Raw genomic sequence first — 24,176 nt, forward strand, 5'->3', positions numbered from 1 at the left:
AACCCCTCAGAATTATGACCAATAGGAGCTTATTGCTGGATGAATTATACTAAAATCTACAGTACCTGTCAATTGGAATAGGGGTTTCCCAAGTAGCCGATGAAATGAACAGGGAGCGGATATACAGTATATCCATGTCCATTTTCCAAGCTACTTGTCATAGCAAGGGTCACAAAAGTGCGCGAGCCTATCCTGGCAGTATGATGAGAAATAATGAAATTATATGGTTTACTCTAATTTTAAGATTTTCTGTGGGGATATCATACAAAAAGGTTGCTCAAGAACATTTTTTTAATCACAAAGAATTAAACTTGTTCATAATCTGTCACCTGATTTTCTTTTCTTGCTGCCTTGTACTAGTTTGAAGTGGCCATTTCAACCAGATTTAGCATATTGACTGACTGTCATTCTTGGGAAATCTTATTGAGTTGCTAAAAATAAAAGTAAAATCTGGAATTGATGAAACATGCTGCATATCATTGGTTTTCAAAGTGTGAGGCGGACTTCCCTAGTGAGGTACTATTTGGAGGAGTCATGGCTCATCTCTCACAAACTGTGTGGTGATGAAGCAGTTTGACAAAAAAAAAAAAAGTTTTTAAACTTGCTCAGATAACGTCAACTATCTTTAAGGGGAAACAATTTCTTGGTTCCTACTTTGTGTTGTCCATTAGATCAAGGTGTGCCTGTGGTTAAATAGAGCAACATATTTTCTAATCTTCTTGTTTTTTTTACAGTGCAGTTTCTTGGCTTACAAATAGCCCTATTCTAGTAAAAAGTAAAAAAGTAATGTTTTTGTTTTTCGCAGCACCATAATGCCCTCAAGAGTTTGGGAGGGAACTGTCAATCCTGCAGAGCAAAAGACAATACAGCACAATATAATATTATTGTTGAAAGCATAAAAAATAATTGACACGAGAAAAAGAAAAGATGGGCATTGAACCTCAAACAGATGACATACAGCTGCCTATTTTCCTTCAATGTGCTGCCAATAACATTGTGTCACCGAAAGGCCCTAACCTCTTAGAGAGGACTCAGTCTTGCGAGAGACAGCGACACAATGAACCATCCTGTGTCACTCTTGGTCATGTTCAAGGACAAATTCTTTGATAGGAAAAAAAAAAAAAAGGACAAAGCCATATTACATGGCAAATGTAAGGCTGTCGCAATACACCAAACTATCCAAGCAAAAGGGAAAGAGTGCAATGATTGCATGGGGATTCACAAGAGACCGGTCTCCATTTCATGAGGAAACATTGCAATATGTACAGTGATATCACTGGAGACTGACTCACCTTCCCTGCCCAGTGGAGCAGTAGAGGAGAGACAGAGGGGAATGGGGAAGGGAAGGAAGAGGGGAGTAAGATGCAAGACTTGACAGGCACACAAGGAAGAATGCATTTGTGTGAGGAGAAAGAAAAGTTGACAACAGGACAGAAGGCCCTATTGGGGCTGCAAGCTGATTCTGAAGGGTGACGACCAGACTGGAGACATGAAGCCTCATTTGGAAGTCACCAGCTGTCCCGTTAGATTTTAATTTTAATTATGACCTGACGACAAATAAAATAAAAAGAGTAAAAGAGTAAATAGCCCCTATTACGTGCTGGAACAAGTCATAATTTTCTTGCTCTGCACACACAAATCTATGGCACATGCATGGAAACATCTTGTAACCCCTGTAAAATGCACAGCTCTGGTGTTATTAGCCATTGTCTCCAATTTAATATCCATCCATCCATCCATCCATTTTCTAAGGTACTTACCCGCACAAGGGTCGTAGGAGTGCTGGAGCCTATCCCAGCTATCTTTGGGCAGGAGACGGGGTACACACTGAATTGGTTTTCAGCCAATCCCGGGGCACATCGAAACAAACATGCATCGCACTCACAATCACACTCACGGGCAACTTAGACTCAAATTAATTCACATTTTTTGAGTGCACTTATTAGCAATGCGACATTGCTCGGAAAAGTCCAATGGATATATTTTTGCTAATTGTTTAAAAATGTTCCTTGCCCTCTAAAACCAATCAGAGTAAGCGACGAACGTAAGAAAATGGTTTGATCGTCGAAAATTGTGAGTTTTGAGTCTTTGATTGCATTTGTCCCCATGTAAGGCTTACAATGTTTTTACTCAGCCAGATAAAGTTTAAAATATGCTTAATGCGCGCAAAGACTCATCATCTTCCTGGAGATTCGTACTTGGATTGAGATAAATTCTAAATGCGCAGTAAAAAATAAATGGATGGAACAACATATACGTTCTGCCCGGGAAGCATTCACACATTACACATTGATAAACGAAGCAACAAGGAACCTCAAACCTCAACAGCAGTGAGCTGTGAAGGAACAATGTAGGGTTGTTTATCTTGACTACTTAGAATTCAAAGTGAGATTGTGATTTATTTTTGTTGTTAAAAAAAAAAAAACATCTGCTCAACTGGTTACTAACCCATCTCTCGCTCCTTGAGTTGAATCCGATTACAATCTTGAACACTGTAAGTGTTACAATCTTTTATTCAGGGAAAGCTGAAATATTTTTTAAACAATTATAAATACACATTTCTGATTCAAACCATACTAGAAAATTATGATTCTCCGTTAATTAATTCAGAAACTTCTAAATATTGCTGTAATACTCTCAGAATGTGAAGAAGAAAAAAAGGAAAAAACAGTTAACATAGTAAAGGAATGAATCTTCCTTTCCTTTCAGCTTCTCCCATCACCACAGTGTGTCATCTTTTTCCATGTCAGACATGTTCCCTGTTTTTTCCCATCACATCCTCCTCTCTAACACCATCTGCCCTCATGTTTTCCCCTCAAGACAACTATTAACCTTCTCTTTGGTCTTCCTTTCGCTCTCTTGCCTAGAAGTTTCATCCTCATCTTCTTTCTACTCATACCACTATCTTTCTCACTATCGGGGTCACAAAATTTGTTCGAGCTTTGTCTCCAAGACATCTAAGATTGGCCATCCCTCTGATGAGCTGATTTCTAATTTTATCCAATCTGCTTACTCCTAGAGAGAACCTCAACATCTTAATTTCCACCACGCCCAGCTCTGCTTCCTGTCATCTTGTGAATGCCACTGCCTTTAATCTGTCCATAAATCATGTCTGGCCTCACAACTGTCTGATAACTTTTTATAACCTCTCCTGGCAGAGACTCTTCTGACACCTTCCTCCATCCATTCTAACCTGCTTGGACTTGTTTGTTCCTGTCCTTACCAAAATCACCATTTCTCTGGACTGTTGACCCCAAGTATTTGAAGCCCTCTACCCTCTGTATTTCTTCTCCAGGAAGTCCCTCTTTTCCCCCTCCGCCCCTCTTAGTTTCTACTTTGTGTTGTCCATTAACACAGGGTTCACCTGATTTTGCATCTACAGCTCAAATCGAGTAACATATTTTGTCATCTGCTTGCCATATTTACAATGTAGTGCACATGTACATATATTCTCTTATTTCAGATAATATTCATTCCTCTCCATTCCAGTGCATGGAAATTGTTCGTCCACTTGCTATCCATGGGGATTCCAGTCTACCCCCATCTATCCATTACCACAGCAAACAGGAAGGGTTCAGAGCTGATCCCTGATGCAGTTCTACCTCCACCTTAAATTCTTCTGTCATATCAACGGAACACCTCACCACTGTTCTTCTGCCCTCATACAGGTCCTGTATTATTCTAACATACTTCTGTGCCACACCAGACTTACATATGAAATACCACAGTTGCTCTCTTGGTACTCTCTCATCAGCTTTTTCTAGATCATCAAAGACACAATGTAGATCTTTCTGACCTTCTATGTACTTTTCCATCAACATCCTCAAAGCAAAAAAATGCATCTCTGATGCTCTTTTTAGACATCAAGCCATACTGTTGCCTGCAAATACTCACTTCTGTCCTGAGTCGAGCATCCACTACTCTTTCCCATAACTTCATAGTGTTGCTCATCAACCTTTTTCCTCTATAGTTCCCCGAGCTCTGGAGATCACGAGCACAGTTTTCCTCCATTCCTCAGGCATCCTCTCACCCGCTAGAATTCTGTTAAACAAGCTGGTGAAAAACTCCACAGTCACCACTCCTCGATTATTCCATATCTCCACAGGAATGTCATCAGAAACAAGTTCAATTGTTCTTCCTCTTTAATCCCTTTCTAACTTCCACCTTACTCATCATTGCCACTTCCTGGACCACCACACTTACTTCTTCTGCTTTTCCTTCTCTTTCATTTTCCTCATTCATCAACTCCTCAAACTATTCTTTCAATCTATCAAGCACACCACTGGCATCAATCAAAACATTTCCAGCTCTACCCTAAATCACCATAATCTACTACTGATTCTTCCCATCTCTGACTAACCAGTTAAGATCTTTCTTTTCTTTCTTTAGTATCCAACCTGTTATGGATACTACTTCTTTAGCCTTCGCCACCTCTACCTTTGCCCTATGTCATATCTCAATGTATTCCTTTCGCCTCTCCTCAGCCCTCTCAGTGTCCGAATTCTTCTTTACTAACCTCTTTCCTTGTATGACTTCCTGTATTTTGGGGTTCCACCACCAAGTCTCCTTCTCCCCTTTCCTACCAGCAGACACACCAAGTCCTCTCCTGCCCATCTCTCTGATCACTTTGACTCTAGTAGTCCAGTCTTCCGGCAGCTCCTCCTGTCCATCGAGAGCCTGTCTCAACTCTTTCAGAAAGGCTTCAGAAAATTCTTCCTGTCTCAGATTACACCACATGGTTCTTTGTTTTACCCTTGTCTTAATTTTCCTTCCCACCACCAGAGTCATCCTACACACCACCATTCTATGCTGTCTAGCTACACTCTCCCTTACCACTACCTTACAGTCAGTAACCTTCAAATTGAATCGTCTGCATAATCCTCCTGTGTGCTTCTACCTCTGCTTTTTTAGGTCATCTTATGTTACTGCCTCTTCTGGAAAAAAGTATTCACTACAGCCTTTTCCATCCTTTTTGCAAAGTCTACCACAGCCTTTCCTCAATTCCCTTCCTGGATGCCATACTTAAGTAAAGGAAAGAATAATATATTTAAATATCCAAGGAATATATTCAATTTACACAGATTTTCCATAAATGATCCATTATTACACATTATACACATTTTATTATTTTAAGTCATAGAAAACATATTACACAATGCTCGTTTTTTTAACTTTTAATTCATTTTAATGCCTGTTACCACTAAAGATATATTACTTGAGTAACACAATAAGCATGGCAAAAATGCAGCTTATTGCATAATACTTTGCATCCTATTTGACATGCATAAGGGTAATTATATTCCCAGTGATTTCGGTTGCACCAAAATATCCCCACAGTGATCTGAAAGACTCATTGTCAAATACAGAACTAAAAACTCTTCAGTTGTTGTTTCTGAAGATGACCCAACCAGTTGATGAATTAAGGGTGTGATTACCCCGCCCCTCCCCCCGCACACACACAAGCCTATATGAAAGCAGAGATGATTGAATCTGAAGTATAACTGGTTAAAAAAAACAACCATTGCCCATCAGCGTGTATGTGCATGAAGCAGCACTCCTTGAGTCTGAAGGCAAATTACGTTGACATGGCAACACATAGAAGCTGCAATCTGAGCACAAACAGCAACACACCACACTACACAAAGTTTTTACCTCAAAACATGAATAAATTTGAATGACAACAACACATCGACTTGACTATATGATCAAGTATAGTGTGTTACAATAACGCAATTTATATAACAAATGATAAGATGGATTCATACCACTGGATCTCAAAATTACATTTATACAAGGCACATCAATATCACTACACCACTGGCTACTGATGGAATGAACTGAAAATCCTATTTTACCGTTGGACACCAATGTTTGACGAAAGTTATTATTAAAGACAAAACATTTTTGGAAAACTCTCTTAAATATTTACCAGAATGAAAGCTGGGCTATTCCAAGGGATAAAATAAAAACCCTCTAGTTGGTTAAAATCATGTAATAGCTACATTCCCGAGTCTTAAAATACTGAAAATACACACATAAAAGGGAACTGCCAATGAATGATATAAGACTGAGGTGTGACCCATGAAATTAATGAGAATGACATTAAGGTTGATAGCGAAGAGGCAAAAGGGTAATCTGTACTCCAGTGGGATAGTATTTCTGTGAAACAAACCTACATACAGTATATCTAAGAGTGCTGATGTATTAATTTACAAGTGTGTATGGGTCCAACGAAATTGAGGTTGAGATGATGTCACTAATCTTAAGCATGGAGGTGGGGGGATTGTCAGTGAGCCTGCCAATAGACCTATTATATGTTTGCACATACCTTCACTTAATTTAACTCTAAACTACTCACTGGACACTTTCAGAAGTTACTCTTCAAATGTCTCATTTCAATGATTTAGCTACTATTATATACATTTCAAATTAGCTATTATTTAGCTACACATTGTCTAGGCTTTTGTGCATCAAGGTGTTTCACAAACAAATGTGCTTTAAGTATGGATTTAAAAACAAACAAATATATTATTTGTGTTGCCTGCGATTGGCTGACAACCAGTTCAGGGTGTACCCCACCTCCTGCCCGTTGACACCTGGGACAGGCTCCAGCACGCCCCGCGACCCTTGTGAGGAAATGGATGGATAAATGGATGTCAAATCCACATCCAAACTGTTAAGAAGTCCAGGAATGCCAAGAAGGCCTCTCTGGGCCAAATAAGAATACACTGGTCGGAGGGCACCATGGTTCAGGTGATAGAGTGGTGGTCTCCAATCCTGTGACCATCCTTAAGGGGCTTTGAGCAAGATACTGAACAGCTAGTTGCTCCTGATGCTGTGTCACCAGTAAAGGAATTAGGAGAGAATGTTCAACCATTTTGAATGCCTTGAAAGTGGCAAAGTTTAGCGTTTCCTCCTACATCCCCAAAACATGGACACTCTAAATTGCTCATAGGTGTGATTGTGGGTGTGGCTGTTGTCTGTGTCCATATGCCCTGTGATTGGCTGGCAACCACTTCAGAGTGTACCCTGCCTCCTGCCCGATGGCAAATAGGATTGGTTTCAGGACTCCAACGACGCTCATGAGGATAAGTGGCTCAGAAAATGGATGGACGGGTGGATAATAATAATAATAAGAATTTTCTGGTGGCACAGTGGCGGGCTGGTCCAAGAAGGGGTGGGCAAACTAACCCGACTGGTCACATCTGGCCGGTAGACCATTTTAATCTGGTCTGCCAAAGATTGGTACAGAATTGCCCAAATCTAAAGATTTAAAGATTTATTTTACAAATCACTAAACTTACTGTTATATGAATTGTAGAAAGAAAGGTATTGGAAGGTGATTGTTGAATTGACAATGCACAGTGAAAACCATAAAAGTGCAAATACAGTAAATGCACAGTATCAATATCACCAAAGTACTTTGATTTTCCTTTGTGTAAATAGTGTATTTTTAAATTTACACATAAATAATTTATAATAATAATAATAGTTTTAATGGCATGTTCAGTATGTAATGAATTGTGGGTCATCCCAACGTTTGCGGTCATAAATTGGTCATATAGGTTAATGACAGTCTCACTGAAGGATTTATTAGAAACTTTCTTTTGGCTTGTCCCGTAAGGGGTCGCCAGAACGTGTCATCTCAGATGAACGCGCATATTTGTTTAGCACAGTTTTTTACGCTGGATACCCTTCCTGATGCAACCCCTCTTGGGGAATGTAGGCCCAAGAGAGAAACGAAGTCACAACCCCTGGTTTACCAAACCAATGCTCTAACCTAATACTTTAATACATTATTAATATTTACAATGAAAAGTGAGAACTTTCAACTTAATTGTAGTCCAGAGTGTGAGCTGGTTTTAACTCGCTGCACGGTGGACGTCACCTAAGTAAGTGGTTCTCCTCACTTTCAATCACATAGCTTTGCTAGTTGCGTAATCTTGTCACCTTTTCTTGCTCTTTACATCAAAATTGCGGTGGTGGGAGCAATGGTGTGTGTGTCTGTGTGTGTGCGAGTGCGTGTCTGTGTGTGTTTGTATGCCCCCAGTATCCAACAGCCACTTACAGTACTTTAATGTTTTCATACACACATGCACACACAATCAGGATCCATCTATCAGTTAAGAGTTTTTAGAAAAATGTTCTGGGAATAGTGTAATGTTCTGTGTAATGTCAATTCTATACTAAGGTGCTGATTTAACACTAGTATCTGAGTTATTCGTTCACGATGTAACTGTAACTTGTGTAGTGTACATTCCTGCCACCTGGCAGGTGCTGTTCTGAGAATTGCCACAACAAAACTAACACCAGACTTTCATGCACTGGCAAAAAAATAGTGATCAGCAAAAAAAGTCAAACGCAAATCTAAGTGTTAACACTAAAATGTCTTTTTTGTTGTCTGATTTTCATATGAAGAGTTTGTTTTCAAAACGAGACAGGCATTTTTTTCAGATTTACGAAATTCGCGCCAAAATTATCCATTTGGAGCTGGATAAATTTGGCGCGAGTTTCGTAAATCTGAAAAAAATGCCTATGTCTCGTTTTGAAAACAAACTCTTCATATGTAAATATCTGCTTATGACCTGGCCCACCAACCAAATTTTAAATGCCAACGTGGCCTCTGAACCAAAAAGTTTGCCTATCCATATGGGTTAGTGTCTGCCTTACAGTTCTGAGAACTGGGGTTCAAATTCCAGCAAAGCCTGTGTGGAGTTTGCATGTTTTCCCCGTGCATGTGTGGGTTTTCTTCGGGTTCTCTGATTTCTTCCCACATCCCAAAAACACGTATTAATCGAAGACTCGAAACTGCCCTTATGTGTGATTATGAGAGTGAATATTATGTTCCAAGCCATAGGCAGACAATCGGTTCCGTGTACCCCACCTCCTGCCCGTTGACACCTGAGATAGGCTCAGATAATGGCTGGATGGAAGAATTCTCTCATTAAAAAACAACAAAAAATACCATCTTCAGAAGGTATTAATTCGCTAACGGATAACAGCCCAAAGTAACGAACAGAACAACCATCCACAAATAAAAATCAGGTACTTTACGAAACTCAGAATTTGCAAATCAGGCAGCGGATCCCCAAAATCCAGGTGTGAAAAACTTGTTGCATCATTCCCCAAAACACTCATGGTTGTATTATGTTCTACTAAACACTGGGATATTTCAGTTTTTCTTTTTCAACAAATCTGCCCAAATTACAATTCAATTTTTTTCCATCAATAGGCAGTTTAGTCCTGTCATAGTTTATGTTTCATAGTCATAGTCAAGTCCTAGTTCGTCTCCTAGTCATCAAACCTCGCTGCATGTCTTTTGGATCCTTGGATGCCAAGCCTAACGTTTCTGTACCTCTGCCTTCTAGGACTGCTGACCTCAGCTTTGAATAAAACTACGCCTAACATCATGTCCTCGTCTCGAAGTCCTGCATTTGGGCCCAGCCCTGCACAGGAGGTTTGTGACAAAAGCAACTAGCCATTACAGGACCCAGCAGGAAAGAAGTGGCGATGCCGGGGACGCCGCCAGGCACACCGCCTGTCTGAAGACCAAGCATATCCTATCCGGGTGGGCTCCGTGATGTCCTCCCCTCCTTCCTTGTCACATGCACCGCCCGCATGTCATGATTACGTCCCGACCACGACCCGCTCACCACCGCATATTTTTTTGGACTCGGATTTTTCGGACTTAAGACTTAAATTTATATGACCGGCTACCTAACTGTGATTCAGATATGAACTGTAAATTTCCACTCCCTGTGCTCAATCCCAGTCTGTTTGTGTCACCCCCCGCGCCTCCAGCTCCCAAGTGCTGTCACCCGGTAGGTCCAAGTCCACGTCTTTCAATCCTTTTTTGGGAAACCGCTAGGCCATTTACCCAGGTCCTCTGCATGGCGGCCAGAGGAGACGCCCAAGCAGGGTAACCCCTTGTGCCTCCCACTGCGCGGCGATCAAGACACCACCATCGTCCATCCACGCCTCGCCGGCAACGACCAAGCCAGCGGAACCGAATCTGAAGGCGAAACTTGCAGCCCAGAGGGAGGAGGGGTCCGCAACTCCCAAGGTCCAGCGACGGGAGGATCATGAGGTCTTCTATCGCGAAATGTGGGCGGAAATAGAGCGTCAGAATGCCGAACTTAAGGTCCTCACAGACCAAGTTTTACGGGAATTGGATAACTGGCCGAGCTACACCCACATCGCGGTTGCTGCAGAATTGCTGCTAACCCACACTCACGCTGCGGTGCCAACTGAACCGCTACCGAGCCAAACTCACGTCGCGGTGGCAACTGACCCACTGCCATGCCACATCCACGTAACGGTGGCGACAGACTTTCTGGCGAACCACGTTCACGCCGCAGTAGCAACGAACCCGCTACTGAGCCACGCACACGTCGCGGTGGCGACAGACTTCCTGACAAATCACGCTCACGCCATGGTAGCTGCCGAACCATTTCCAAACCTAGATCACGTCGCTGGTGGCAACAGACCCGCTGCCACTTCACACCCACGTCGCGGTGGCAACAGACCTCTGGGCAAGCGTCAAAGTAAAATAGCGGACTTAGCGAACGAAGACAAGCCTGCAATAGCACCTCCAGTGTTTGTTTTCCAAAAAGACAAAACTCGAAAGTGATCGGCAGAGGGCTTAAATACAAAGGATGGGAAGAATTCAAATAAAGACGAGACAAACTACTTTTCTCCAGTGAAAAGGGAGAGGACTTTATCATTCCCGTCGGTCCATTCTGTTCCCAAGAACAATGGATTCATGACCCCCAGTTTCTGCCAGTCTCCCACTGGGAACTCTAACTCTGAGCCAGACGAGAAGCCAGTTGGGTTCCGACTAAAGACGCCGACTCTCATTTATGGGCAAGCGCCCAGTTTGGGTGTGCCAATTTAGAAACCAAAAGAGCAAACACGCAGCATTCTGCGGCCTGCGTTTCTTCAGGCGCCACCCTCCAAATCCTATGCTCCAGTTCAGGCGGCGGCGATGTCTTGTCGGCCACCTCACGTTCCAGTTCCGGTGGCGGCAAAGGCTCCCCGGCCACCTCACGTGCCTGTCTCGGCAGCGACGACTCCCCAGCCACCTCATGACCTAACCTCGGCGTTGACCGATCCACGTTCCTGTCTTGGCGACAATGACCTCACGGCCGCCTCACGTTCCTGTACCGGCGGTATACGACTGGGTCCTGCTCCTGTCTCAACGGAGGCCAAGCCACTGCCAATCCACGCCCGGTCCTCGGCCACCCGACAACCACACCTCGACGGCGCCCGATCCTTGGTCGACCGATAACCACACCCACGCTTCGACGGCGACCTGCATGCTGCCGCCTCACACTCCTGTTTTGACGGCGACCAGCACGAGGCCACCTCTCGCTCCTGTCTCAGCAATGACAGGTATTCTTCCATCTCACATTCCTGACTCGACGGCGACCACCCTGCGGCCACCTAACGCCCCTGTCATGACGGCGGCCACCCCACGGCCTCCTCACACCTCTCTCTCAACAGCTGCCGCCTGCCTCTCCTGCTTCGATGGCGACCGGTCCGCCGTGGTCTGATGACCATGCTTCAAGGGCGACCGATTCTCGGCCGCCTCTAGACCATGCCATGGTGGCGACCGATCCTCGGCTGCTCCTCGACCAAGCCTCGGCGGTGACCAATCCCCTTCCGCCTCGCAACCTAGCCTCGCCGGCGACCCATCCACCGCCGCCTCACAACCACGTCCTGGGAGGTCTTCGTCCGGAGCCGTCACCTGCTTCTGTCCGGTTCCTGCTTCGCCTTTGGGTTCCTTCTCAAGGACGTCCACACGATCACCCCATGGGGACCCTGGTGCTTGGCGTCCGGGCCGACCTCCTGACCTGCTCGGCCGGACGCCTTGCTTTGGGGTGACCTTGACGGCCGCCACCAGACAGACTGGGGTTGGGGGGTTTGTGCCCTCCCCCGGGCCGTCTTCCACCCTCCCCTGGTCATGTAGCGTCTGGGATCCGTGCCTTGAGTTACATTCGCTGAAAGAAGGAATCTCCACCACTGAAAAGAGAGTAGTGTTGAGTTATCCTCTTCACAGCGTTTCTGTGCCACCACAGTTTAATCCTGTCATAGTTTATGTTTCATAGTCATAGTCAAGTCGTAGTTCATGTTTCCTAGTCTGTCTCCTAGCCATCAGACCTCGCTTACACCATGTATGAGCTTAGCTTTGAATATAACTACGCCTGACATCATGCCCTTGTCTCAGAGTCCTGCATTTGGGTCAAGCCCTGCACCGGAGGTTCGTGACAACGACGTCTTATACTTCTCAACTAGCAGGTGGAGCATGGCAGCCTAATGATGCTTCCCATGTGACTTCTGGCCTGCTTATATATCAGTTTTTGCTTCACAACAAAAAGCAAGATAAACGCTTCTTCTGCTTAGAAAATATGCGCATACAAATACAGCAAATTGGTGACGAATAAGGTCAACCATGAGGAAATAGGGTCACTTCAATAGCTGGCTACAAATACACAATACAAACAAATACAAGTCATTAAAAATGTCCTCCATATATAAAGCACCCAACCTTGATAGGGAATGCAAAGCACAGACTATCATTGAGATGGAAATATCATCCACAACGGAGGTCCCGAATTACTTATTAACTGTCAGCTTCTCAATTGCCTTTTATTTATTGCCATTTGTTTTTATTGGGCATTTACGCAAAACACGCATGAACACAAAAATTGATATGAAGACTTGAATTGCCTTTTCATACTTATGGCTTATATACACACCCATATGATTATACACGTGCTACAATCCGCCAAGATGACATCTTTGAACAAATTACATCTGAAACTACTGAGTTGCACTTCTGGGATGAAGCTGAGCATCAAGGATAATTGGGTGGTTTCAAATGAGTGGGTAATTATTTGCTTACATCCTAGCTCTAACTGCAGACTTCTTTCCTCAGCTGCATCCATTGGGGGATTTTTCTTAGGGAAAACGAGCTGGGAAAAACCTTAAATTATGTGGGTGTATGGCAAAGATTTGATAGAAAAATGTATCAAAAGGATAGTTAAGAAATATAGCACCTGAATAAGATGTCTTTGGCTGAATTTAATTTAAACCTGCATTTCCAGGAAATGTTCATCACCAATCATCAGATTAGAATGTTGGAAGTTATTTTATTTAGGTAGTAGGCACACCATTTCTTGGGGATTTTGACTGAAGTGTGTAAATTATGTATGTTAGTTTCATTCATTCATTCATCTGCAGTACCGCTTATCCTCACTAGAATGATAGGCGTGCTGGAGCCCATCCCAGCAATCTTCCAATATGCCCGCAAACTATTTGGGATAACCCAGATGATGTCATTTCTTGTTAACCTTTTGATTCTGGTTTACTGACAACATTTGAGTGAATTAGCGACATACCTGTGGCTGTATAGTACTTAAAGTAGGCACCCCTGAAACACATTGCTTATTTGTAAAAGACAACGGAAAACCAAACTGAAATCAGCCAAGATATCAGGAAGAGTAGCAGACTTGCAGAAATCAGGTTCATTTTCGGGTGCAATTTCCAGATGCCTGAAAGTACCACGTTCATCTGTTCAAACAATTATGTGAGAGTATAAACACCATGGAAATGTCTCGCCATCATATCACTCAGGAAGAAGATGGGTTCTGTGTCCCCAGAGATGAACATGGTTTGGTCCAAAATGTGGATCTCGACTCAAGTACAAAAGTACCTTATGAAGATACTGGCTGGATTTAGTAAGAATGTGTCATACGCAGCGAAATGTGTACTTTACTGACAGAGCCTGAAAGGCCACTATGCCAGGAAGAGTGGCCTTTAATTTTGAAGACATGTCCTGTGGTCTAATGAACCTCAAATTGAACTGTTTGGCTGTAATGAGAATCGTTTGGTGGAAAAAAGATGCAAGCGTAATTGTAAAATAATCTGGTGGCAGTATCATGTTGTGGTGTTGTTTTTCTGGTAGCATTTAGGAAATTAAATCTTGAGCGCAAATGGGTTTTCCAAAAAGAAAATGATCTCTCCCCTGCTTCAATGACGACCGGTCCTTGGCGGTCTGATGACCACGTTTCAAGGGCAACCGATTCTCGCCCATCTGGAGACCACGCCCATTGGCAACCGATCCTCGGCCGATCCCCGACCAAGCCTCGGCGGCAATCGATCCCTGGCCGCCTCATGACCTATCCTCTGCGGTGACCGATCCCCGGCTATCTCATGACCTAACCTCGGCATTGACCGATCCCCGGCCGCCTCATGACTTAGCCTCGCCAGTGACCAATCCACAGCTCCCTCATGTTCCTGTCTCGGTGGCAATGACCTCACGCCCGCCTCACGTTCCAGTACCGGCGGTATACGACTGCTCCTGTCTCAACGGAGGCCAAAAGGCGCTCCCGATCCACGTCCACAACTCGACGGCGCCCGATCCTTGGTCGCCCGATAACAACACCCACGCTTCGACCCCGACATGCACGCGGCCCCCTCACGCTCCTGTCTCGGCAGCAACAGGTATTCTTCAATCTCACATTCCTGTCTCGACGGCGACCACCCCGCGGCCACCTAACGCCCCTGTCTCGACAGCTGCCGCCTCCTTCTCTTGCTTCGATGGCGACCGGCAAAGTAGGCACCCCTTGAGCGCAAATGGGTCTTTCAAACAGAAAATGATCTCGAGTAAACTTCCAAACTGGTTACAAAAACTAAGAAAGTGAATGTTTTGGATTGGCCATCGCAAAGTCTTGATCTCTTTGTGCTAACCATTGAGAGAAGCTGTAAAATTCAAATTTTGAAAAAAATGAAAAATTGTAAAAAAATGAAGATAAATTAAAATGCACAAATAAAAATAATCTTGATGAACCTACTTGGAAAGGATTAGTCTGCTTTCATAAGTGACAGTGAGGACAAAGTGGTATTTTTATGTCTTGCATTTAAATATTTGGTTTCAAGATCCATTTATTAAACCCTGGATCAAAACCCAGTATTGCAGCTGAATGAGTTCAATGAATGACACGTCATGAACTAGTTGATATTTGTTGATATTTTGGGTGAACATTAAGTGAATTTAGTTAATTTCTGCCTGATGAATGTCATTGAGAATGCACCTGTTTTGGCGTCTTTTAACAGTCTTTGAGCAGGAGTTAGTTTTCATTCAGGAGTGCCCATTTTTTTAGGGATTTCCAAGACAAAACCTGTCTGAAGACACTTTACAAGACCCTTTATGTCAGGGAATAAACACTTTATTTAGGAAACGATTCAGTGCGGCTGCCGTTCACTCTTATGTGCGAGATGCCTTCTGGGACTCACTGTAAAAGGGCTTTTACAGTGCTTATCCTCACTCAGTCATGGACATTATATGGAATTTATTGTTTTGTATTCTAAGACTAATCAAAACTACGTGTGGGACTGTATTTGTTAATATACTCAAGCTGATAGGAATACAATATTATTAATGTCCTTTCATCTTCATTCCCGTCACACTGTGTTGCAGGGCTTCTTTTGTTTTAATTCCTCTGCTGCTGGCCATTAGTGTTTTACTGAATGGGTGTCAACAATGTGGAAATTAAATGCCAGAATTTTCAACACAATAGCCCATCAGCAATACAGTATTATAGTATACAGTATACAGTATTGGGGAAAAAAAGAAGTAGGAACTACTTCATTTTTGGAACAGTGTATTTAGTTTAAAATTTTAAAATATGAATTATGAATTGAACAAGTTTATTTTAGAGATTTGGTGAACTGAACTTTTGGGTAGAACTTTGAAAATGTTACACACATAGAAAATGAACCTTCTGAATACAGTCACAAGCTCTGAACTGAAATTAAATATCATATAATGATTATAGAATGGGCGGCACGGTGTTGCAGCCTGAAAGTGGTGGCCTCACAGTTCTGAGGACCCGGGTTCAATCATGGCTCTCCCTGTGTGGAGTTTGCATGTTCTCCCTGTGCCTGCGTGGATTAGGCGCTCCTGTTTCCTCCTACATCCCTAGAAACATGCGACATTATTTGGACACTCTAAATTGCCCCTAGGTGTGATTGTGAGTGCGGCTGTTTGACTCTATGTGCCCTGCGAATGGCTGGCAACCAGTTCAGGGTGTTCCCTGCCTACTGCCCATTGACAGCTGGGTTGGGTCCAGCACTCCCGCAACCCTTGTGAGGATAAGCGGCTGAGAAAATGGATGGATGGATGGATAATTAAATGACAAAATATAATTTAATTTCTGTAAATACATGAATTATTATTATATGATTATTTTGAATAAAATCCAAATAATTCGAAATGGAGAAATAATTAAATTATTAATTAATAAATAAATTACCATAATTAAAAAAAATATTGCGCAAATTTTTCCAAAAATATTTTTAAAAGTTACATTTATACATGTAGATTTCCATATGATATTCGATGTCTTATGTTACACATTTATATATATTACGGTAATATGCTTCCCCCAACCTGAGCTCTCGGAGCTCCTCAGGGAGTTTGCATTGTGTGATCGTTAGTTTAGTAGTCTTGTTGCTACTGCACCAAAGCTCAGAAACGACTGTCCATGAATTTGTTTGAACTTAGACTAAGACAAAAATTGTCAACTACAACGGCTTGTTGTGCAGATGCTTTTAAAAGAAATGTGTCATCACTCGTGCCGATGAAGCCACCAACCCGGAAATAGCGTGGCAGTCCGAAACGACGATAGGTCAATGACTTCTGGTGGGTATCAAAACAACGTGAGCTCACATTACGTAGTACGAGTGTCATGGGCACATAAAAATAAGCGAAAGCGCACGCAATTGAAATGCTCGCTTTTTTATAAATGTGCAAATTACGCTCATTTCTACATAGTTTCAGCTCACGTTGTTTGGATAGCCACCTGATGCCATAGTGAAAGCTGCTACAGATTGGAGCAGAATGGTGTTGCAGAGGCTGCGCTGCGCAACCCAAACCCTTGGGATTAAAAAAAAAATTCCGCACAAATGTCATGGATGGCACATGTGCAACCTAGGTATTGTGTTGTCGTTAATGAAAAAATATGTACCTGTATTTCTATCTCCTACATCTGCCAAAAGTTAAGAGTGTGACCTGTGTGAATGTATATACAGTATGTGAAAGAGCAGACTGATATTTCTTAGTACAGTACATGAAAAAAACCCAATGTGACTATCACTCAAAAGGTTGTCTGATGGATTTTTCAGAGACACATCAATTCATCTGTCTGTAAATGCAAGTCTGGAGGCAGTGAAACTGTGGGTGTATTGCAGTAGTAATGGAACACGGAGAGGAAAAATGTAAAACAGGCTCATCTCAGTGTTCTGACCTTCACTTCAAGGGCCTACCTTTGAAAAGTATAAGCTATCAGCACATTTAAACATACAGCACAAAAAAGTGAACACACTAGTTAACAAAAAGCAGCAATTGTACAACACTTGCATTTCTCTTTATTGTGATCAGTACCTGCAATAAGAAATGTTCATTACATTACATACATGGCTGGAAAGGGCTAATAAGAAATTGTCAAGCAGCTTGGTGAAAAAAGGTCCACTGTTGGAGCAATCATTAGAAAATGGAAGAAGGTAAACATGACAGTCAATCTCAAATCGGTGTGGAGCCCCATGCAAAATATCACCTCATGGCGTCTCACTGATCCTTAGAAAGGTGAGGAATCAGCCCAGGAATACATGACAGGACTTGGTCTATGACCTGAAAAGAGCTGGGACCACCGTTTCCAAGGTGACTGTTGGTAATACACTAAGATGTCATGGTTATAAATCATGCATGGCACGGAACCACTACATGTCAAGGCCTGTCTTAACTTTACCAATGGCCATTTGGATGATACAGAGGAGTCATGGGAGAAGGTTTTGTGGTCAGATGAGACTAAAATGAAACTTTTTGGTCATAATTCCACGAACCGTGTTTGGAGGAAGATGAATGATGAGTTCCATCCCAAGAACACCATCGCGACTCTGAACCATGGGGGTGGTAGGATCATGCTTTGGGGGTTTTTTTCTGCACATGGGGCAATACAACATCACTGTATTAAGGAGAGGATGATCGCGGCCATTTATTGTGAGATTTTGTGGAACAACCTCTTTCCCTCAGTCAGAGCATTGAAGATGGGTTGTGGCTGGGTCTTTCAACATGACAATGACCCGAAGCACACAGCCAGGAAAAAAAGGAGTGGCTCCGTAAGAAGCATATCAAGGTTCTGGTGTGGCCTAGCCAGTCTCTAGACCTAAACCCAATAGAAAATCTTTGGAGCGAGCTGAAACTCCGTGTTTCTCAGCCACAGCTGAGAAAACTGTCTGACCTAGAGAAGATCTGTGTGAAGGAGTGCACCAAAATCCCTCCTGCTGTGTGTGCAAACCCGGTGAACAACTACAGAAAACGTTTGACCTCTGTAATTGCAAACAAAGGCTACTCTACCGAATATTAACATTGGTTTTCTCAGGTGTTGAAATACTTATTTGCAGCTCTATCACACAAATAAATCATTAACAAATCATACAATGTGATTTCTAGATTTTTCTTTTTCGATTATCTCACTCACAACGATCATGCACCTGCGATGAAAATTTCAGACTCCTCCATGATTTCGAAGTGGGAGAACTCGCAATATAGCAGTGTGTTCAAATACTTATTTCCTTCACTGTATTTGTTCAAATAGGACACGAAGGAAACTGGTTGTTAATTAGTCACAGAGTTATTTGACAAAGTACGCACTAGGGTAAGGACTACTGATCAATGCAAGTCAAAACTAGCAGGCAATCAAACAGTTTTTTCCCTCTAGCAATCACCCTCACATCCTGCAGGTCCAATGAATATTAGTATTTGTAATATATCCTGTAGAATATAGCATGATTCATCGCTTTAAACTGCTCCCTTTGTACAATTGTCATTGCACCGGTCTGTAACAGGAACAGTGAACGGGCAAGGCGCTCTTTAAAAGCTTAACATAATGTGGGCTGTTGACACACTCTTAATTCCTCTAAATGAAGAAGACTCTGCATCTCACACATCTGACTCTTCTCAGGAATAGTTCCTATTACATGTAACTGTTGTTCTTTGTTCTTTGTTCTGAATGTCATACCAGGGCGGCACTGCCGGAGACAAATTCCTTGTGTGTTGTTACATACTTGGCCAATAATTCTGATTCTGGTTCTGATTCTGATGAGGGCAATACTGTGAGTCAAAGACCAAAACATTATTGCTCAATGGTGACAGGGAAGGACCAAGTGCTGATGGAAATGATATATTTCTGTTTTGTTTGCTATATGAGAAAAGAAACATGTACAGTGCAAACATACTAACATCCATGGTGAAGAATTTGAATTGAGCAGGAATGAATACAATGCAGACAATGACGTAGAACTCTATCACCACTAAGGTAAAGAGCATCTTACGGGCTTCCAGACAGATGGCGGCAAAGTCAGACGTAGAGTATGAAGCTCTCCGCATCAGTGAACTAAAATAAATTTAAAAAACAAGACTCGCCAGAGTGGTCATATAAAACAAATAAATAATAATAATAAAATGTATTTATTGACCTTGGGCCAAAAATGTTTATGTCACTGGAAGTGACATCTCCGGTAATCCAGATGGAAATCCTCAGGAAATTGGGCTGTAAGTACCCCACCAGAAACACCCCTACAGGAAATCTCCCACCTGAAACCCGAATGGCATGGCCAGAAATCCCAGGGAAATGATTTACAAACTTCGCAAGTTTGCAAGTTCGCAAGGCCCCAAGAAGGCACCCTCCAGGAAATGATGATGCCACTGGAAATTCCACGGAAAGGATTTATGACTTTAGGGAATAGGGTCCCCAAGGCACCCCTCAGTGGTCCCTCACATCCCGTCACCTATCCAAACATCCAACCATCTGTTGCTAAGTTGATAACACTTGTTAATAGATTTATGTAATTTTGGAGTGAACAAGTCCCCAAGAGGGACCCAATGAAAATCCCATAGACCCCTCCCACCTGTAGGAGGCCTCTTTCCCTCAAGGGGGCCCCTCTCTTTTCCAGTCATATACTCACACCTCAAACCCGAATACACTTTGAGCCATCCCCTAAGGACCCTGACAAAGGAATGATAACACAGACTCAAAGTGTTCAAATGTGTAAGAACATTTTTTTTATGAAAAGCCTTTATTCTCACACCATCTATGGGTCCTCCTTTTTGTCAAGAAACAATTACACATAAATGTTGTTGGGAAAAAAACATAAAATCAACTCCACCACAGGCATATCTGGCATGTTCAGAATTGACCTGTTACACTGATGTTGTGGTCTTTGCATATAGCAACATGCAATCAGAGCACACAGCTGTACCTCTACACTTCTTCCACTAGGGCCTTGTTTTTTTACGCTTCCAATTAGTATACTCAAGGTGTCATGTGACTTCTTCCCATGTCGTTTTGAGCACAGCAAAAGCATAGTGCTGTCCTGCATACTTGCCTCGGGTGCCCCGCTGAGCCAGCCTTTGTACACAGGATATCGAAGTCTTGTCTATTCTCAAAGAAGAAGCACAGGAGTTTTAACTACGCACACGGACGCTAAATGAATTATCAGCAAGTCGTGAAGAAGGACATCAAACGTGGGAAGTTGGGATATAGAAATCTGGTTTCTCACTTGATGGTGATGGTGATGGGAGGGAAACCCCCCTTTTTAGAGGGCACAGGCCCCTTTGTTTGCTGTCTTTCATTCGACCAACTGCACGCCCACCCACACATCACAAGCTCAGCCTCCTTCTCCCAATGTTGGTCTCTCCTGTGTTTTCATTTTTTCCTTCATTGTTCCCTTGTAGATGACCCCGGGTAGATCTCATTAAATTTCCTATACGTATTCACTACCTGTATCGTGTATGCGTTTGGGTTTGACAAAAGACTTGTGGTTATCAAGAACACCTATCTACTGTAATTTATGTAATGAACTTCAAATTATGAGCCTCATAAAAGCATTGTCATCTCTTTCTACTAAATGTTATACGTATAAAAAGTGGGGCCCCTTTCTGACAACAAACTGATTGATTTATATCAATGAAAAATTACGCTGAACCAGAAGTAATGCAGGCATTGCTTCTGTCTTATTCTTTTCTTCTAAACCAAACTTAAAATTACACTGAACTTTAAGTAATCCAGGCATTGCTTCCATCTTATTATTTTCTCCTAAATTATTGACATTTTTATTTAAAAGGCAACCGTATTTATGTTTAATTTTGCATGTAGAAGGATATATGGAATTTGGCTGTCAAGACTAGGCTATGGTAATTTTTAACTAAACAATGTTTAAATGGAAAGAGTTATTGAAATAATTGATTATCAATTAACTTTATTATTTATTAAAACAATGTCATTTCAAGTTACATTCCACAAATACCAGTAGTATTTCATGTGAAGTCCAGAATACTGAATAAACTGCCCTACTCCTTCCTGTTATTCCATTTCACAGAACATTCAGAGGTGTCTGATACATTAATATTTAAGACAAATCTGCTCATGCTGTACCATATGTAGGCTGTGTGCAGAAAATATTCACAATGAGAATGAAATGGGAACAAACATTCTGAAAGTACACTGCATTTATCCTTGAGTCAGAGCTGCATTCGTTCCACACAGCTTACATTCTTCATTCAAGTTGAGGATGATCTGGCTTTTAAACATGTGTGCGTGTTTGCGTGTGAGAGGGAGATAACAGATACATAACAATATAACAGAGAGAGAGAGAGAGACGGTTTCCTTTAATGACAGCACATCACCACCATTGTGTGAAAGAGGAAGGCAGAGTGCCATATATTCCATTTCAATGTAGCAATTTACATTTATATATTTACAGTACATTGTTAAATGTATAGTTGCAATTTGTAATCTGACAAAGCAGCCGCTGTTCAATATGTGTCACCGATGAAGGCATAAGGGTATAACAGGGATGATGTCGATGATTTTTGGACAATAACTACATTTCAACACATGGCTTCTCCAGACATAAATTTAATGTTAGTCATTGTAAAAATGAACATCTTCAGAAGGTGGAGGCGGTGTTAAGCCTCAAGCATTCTTTTGGTAGGATATACCACCTCCAGTTTCAGGGGAAGGTAGAGTAAATGAATCAATTTGAAATAAAACCTCGCCAAAATCATGGTTGGAACAATGTTGAAATGGGTGGATGCACCCATATCACCCACCCAGATAACAATGTCATCTGCGAACTTCACCGTCCAAGGGGTTCCTAGTCTAACCTCATCTGTCAGCCTATCCATTACCACAGCAAAAATGAAGGGGCTCAGAGCTGATCCCTGATGCAGTCCCACCTCCATCTACGGCACACCTCACCACCGTTCTGCTACCCTCATACATGCCCTTTAGTATTCTAACATATTTCTCCGCCACACCAGACTTAAGCATGCAGTACCACAATTCCTCTCTGGGTACTCTGTTAAAGGCTTTCTCTAGATTCTGACCTTCTCTGTACTTTTCCACTTGCATCCTTAAGATAAATAATGCATCTGTGGTACTCTTTCTAGGCATGAAACCAGATTGTTGCTTGCAGACTCTCACTTCTATCCTGAGTCTAGCCTCCATGATTCTTTCCCATAAAGTGTTCACTACTTCCATTTTTATTCTTTTTCCAAAGTCCACTACCATCTGTCCCTCAGTGTTCCTTTACTGGATGCTGTACTTAACCATGCCTTCTTCATTGCCCTGTTTCCTTTACAAACATGTCCATAACAATCTGCATCAATCACAACTCTGTCTGTGTCAGGGATGCTCAGAACTACTTCATGTCGTTCCTTCCAGAATTTCTCTTTCAACTCAAGGTCACATTCTACCTGTGGGGATAGCCACAAATCACAATATACACCCTCAATTTCAGGGTTGACCCTCATCATCCAATGTGATACTTTTTTTACCTCTAGACATTCTGAGCCAGCTCTTCCTTTAAAATAAGCCCTGCTCCATTTCTCTTCCCATCCACTCCATGGTAAAATAACCCTGCCTCGAAACTTCTAGCCTTACTACCTTTCTACTTGCTCTCTTGGATGCACAAGATTCTCCTAATCATCACCAACTCCTGGGAATTTCCTGTCAGACTCCCAACATTCAAAGTCCCTACACTCAGTTTGAGGCTCTGTGCATTTCTCTTCTTTTTCTGCCGAAGAATCCACTTTCCTCGTCTTTTTTGTCTTTGACCCACAGTAACAGAATTTCCCCTGACGCCCTGAAGGTTAATGTTGCTAGGAGCAGACATTGTTAACCTGGGGCATGACCGATCTGGTATGGAATTCTTTAGAGGAACGCTCATGTTTGTTTGGAAAAGTTTTAAACCGGATGCCCTTCCTGACGCAAACCTCTCCATTTATCTGGCCTTAGGACAGGCCTATAGATTGCACTGGTTTGTGGCTCCATAGGGCTTCATTCGGAAGCTGGACTCTTGGTTTGTTTCTGTAATAAAGTTAAACTACAGCTGGGTTACATTTCCACTTATACAAGTTCTTCAATAAATGTCAGCCTCATGGAGATATTATTTGTCATCCACGCTATCGTTGGGAGAGGAAAGATAATCCCTCAATCTCAAAGAGATTGTTGCTACCATATTTGGTCAGTTGGAGGCATTTCTAAATTTAAACGAGACTCAAGGTACGCAAGGTTGGCAATATAGAACACATGGTGATGTGCATGTGACCTGCCTGGATGTTTGATAAATAGATTTTTTTTTTTTGGGGTGTGTGCACACATCCTAACTTTCAGTCATATGAACTAATTTAGAAGCTGTTCTATGCATTCTTTGATAAATGAGGGCCTTGGAGATGAAGAAGAGTGGAGGACTGAGGAGAGAGGAAGCAGTTGGTACGAAGCGTTCTGGAGGAATTTTTTACATCTTAATAGTGTTGGTGAAGAAAAGGGATTTGAAAAAGACCATGATTGTCAGTCTATAATAGTATAAATACAAGACAAAGATGGGCAGCAAAGCGGATGACTGGTGAAAGCATCTGCCTTACAGTTGTGAATATCGGGGTTATCCCAACCCCGCCTGTGTGGAGTTTGCATTTTCTTCCCGTGACTGCTTGGGTTTTCTCCCAGCATTACGGATTCCTCCCGCACCCCAAAAACATGGATCAATTGAAAAGTTTAAATTGCCTGAACGTGTGACTGTGAGTGCTGGTGGTTATTTCTATGTGCCCTGTG

At 42.4% G+C, this 24,176-nt stretch overlaps 1 protein-coding gene across 13 annotated transcripts in view; it reads right to left on the reverse strand.

The window, feature by feature from the left end:
* furinb (furin (paired basic amino acid cleaving enzyme) b) overlaps positions 1-24,176 on the reverse strand; it is a 134,262-nt gene that overhangs the window by 82,775 nt on the left and 27,311 nt on the right. The gene's annotated exons all lie outside the window — the stretch shown is intronic.

Source organism: Syngnathoides biaculeatus, chromosome 6, assembly GCF_019802595.1.
Source record: "Syngnathoides biaculeatus isolate LvHL_M chromosome 6, ASM1980259v1, whole genome shotgun sequence".
In the NCBI taxonomy this organism is placed as follows: Eukaryota; Metazoa; Chordata; class Actinopteri; order Syngnathiformes; family Syngnathidae; genus Syngnathoides; species Syngnathoides biaculeatus.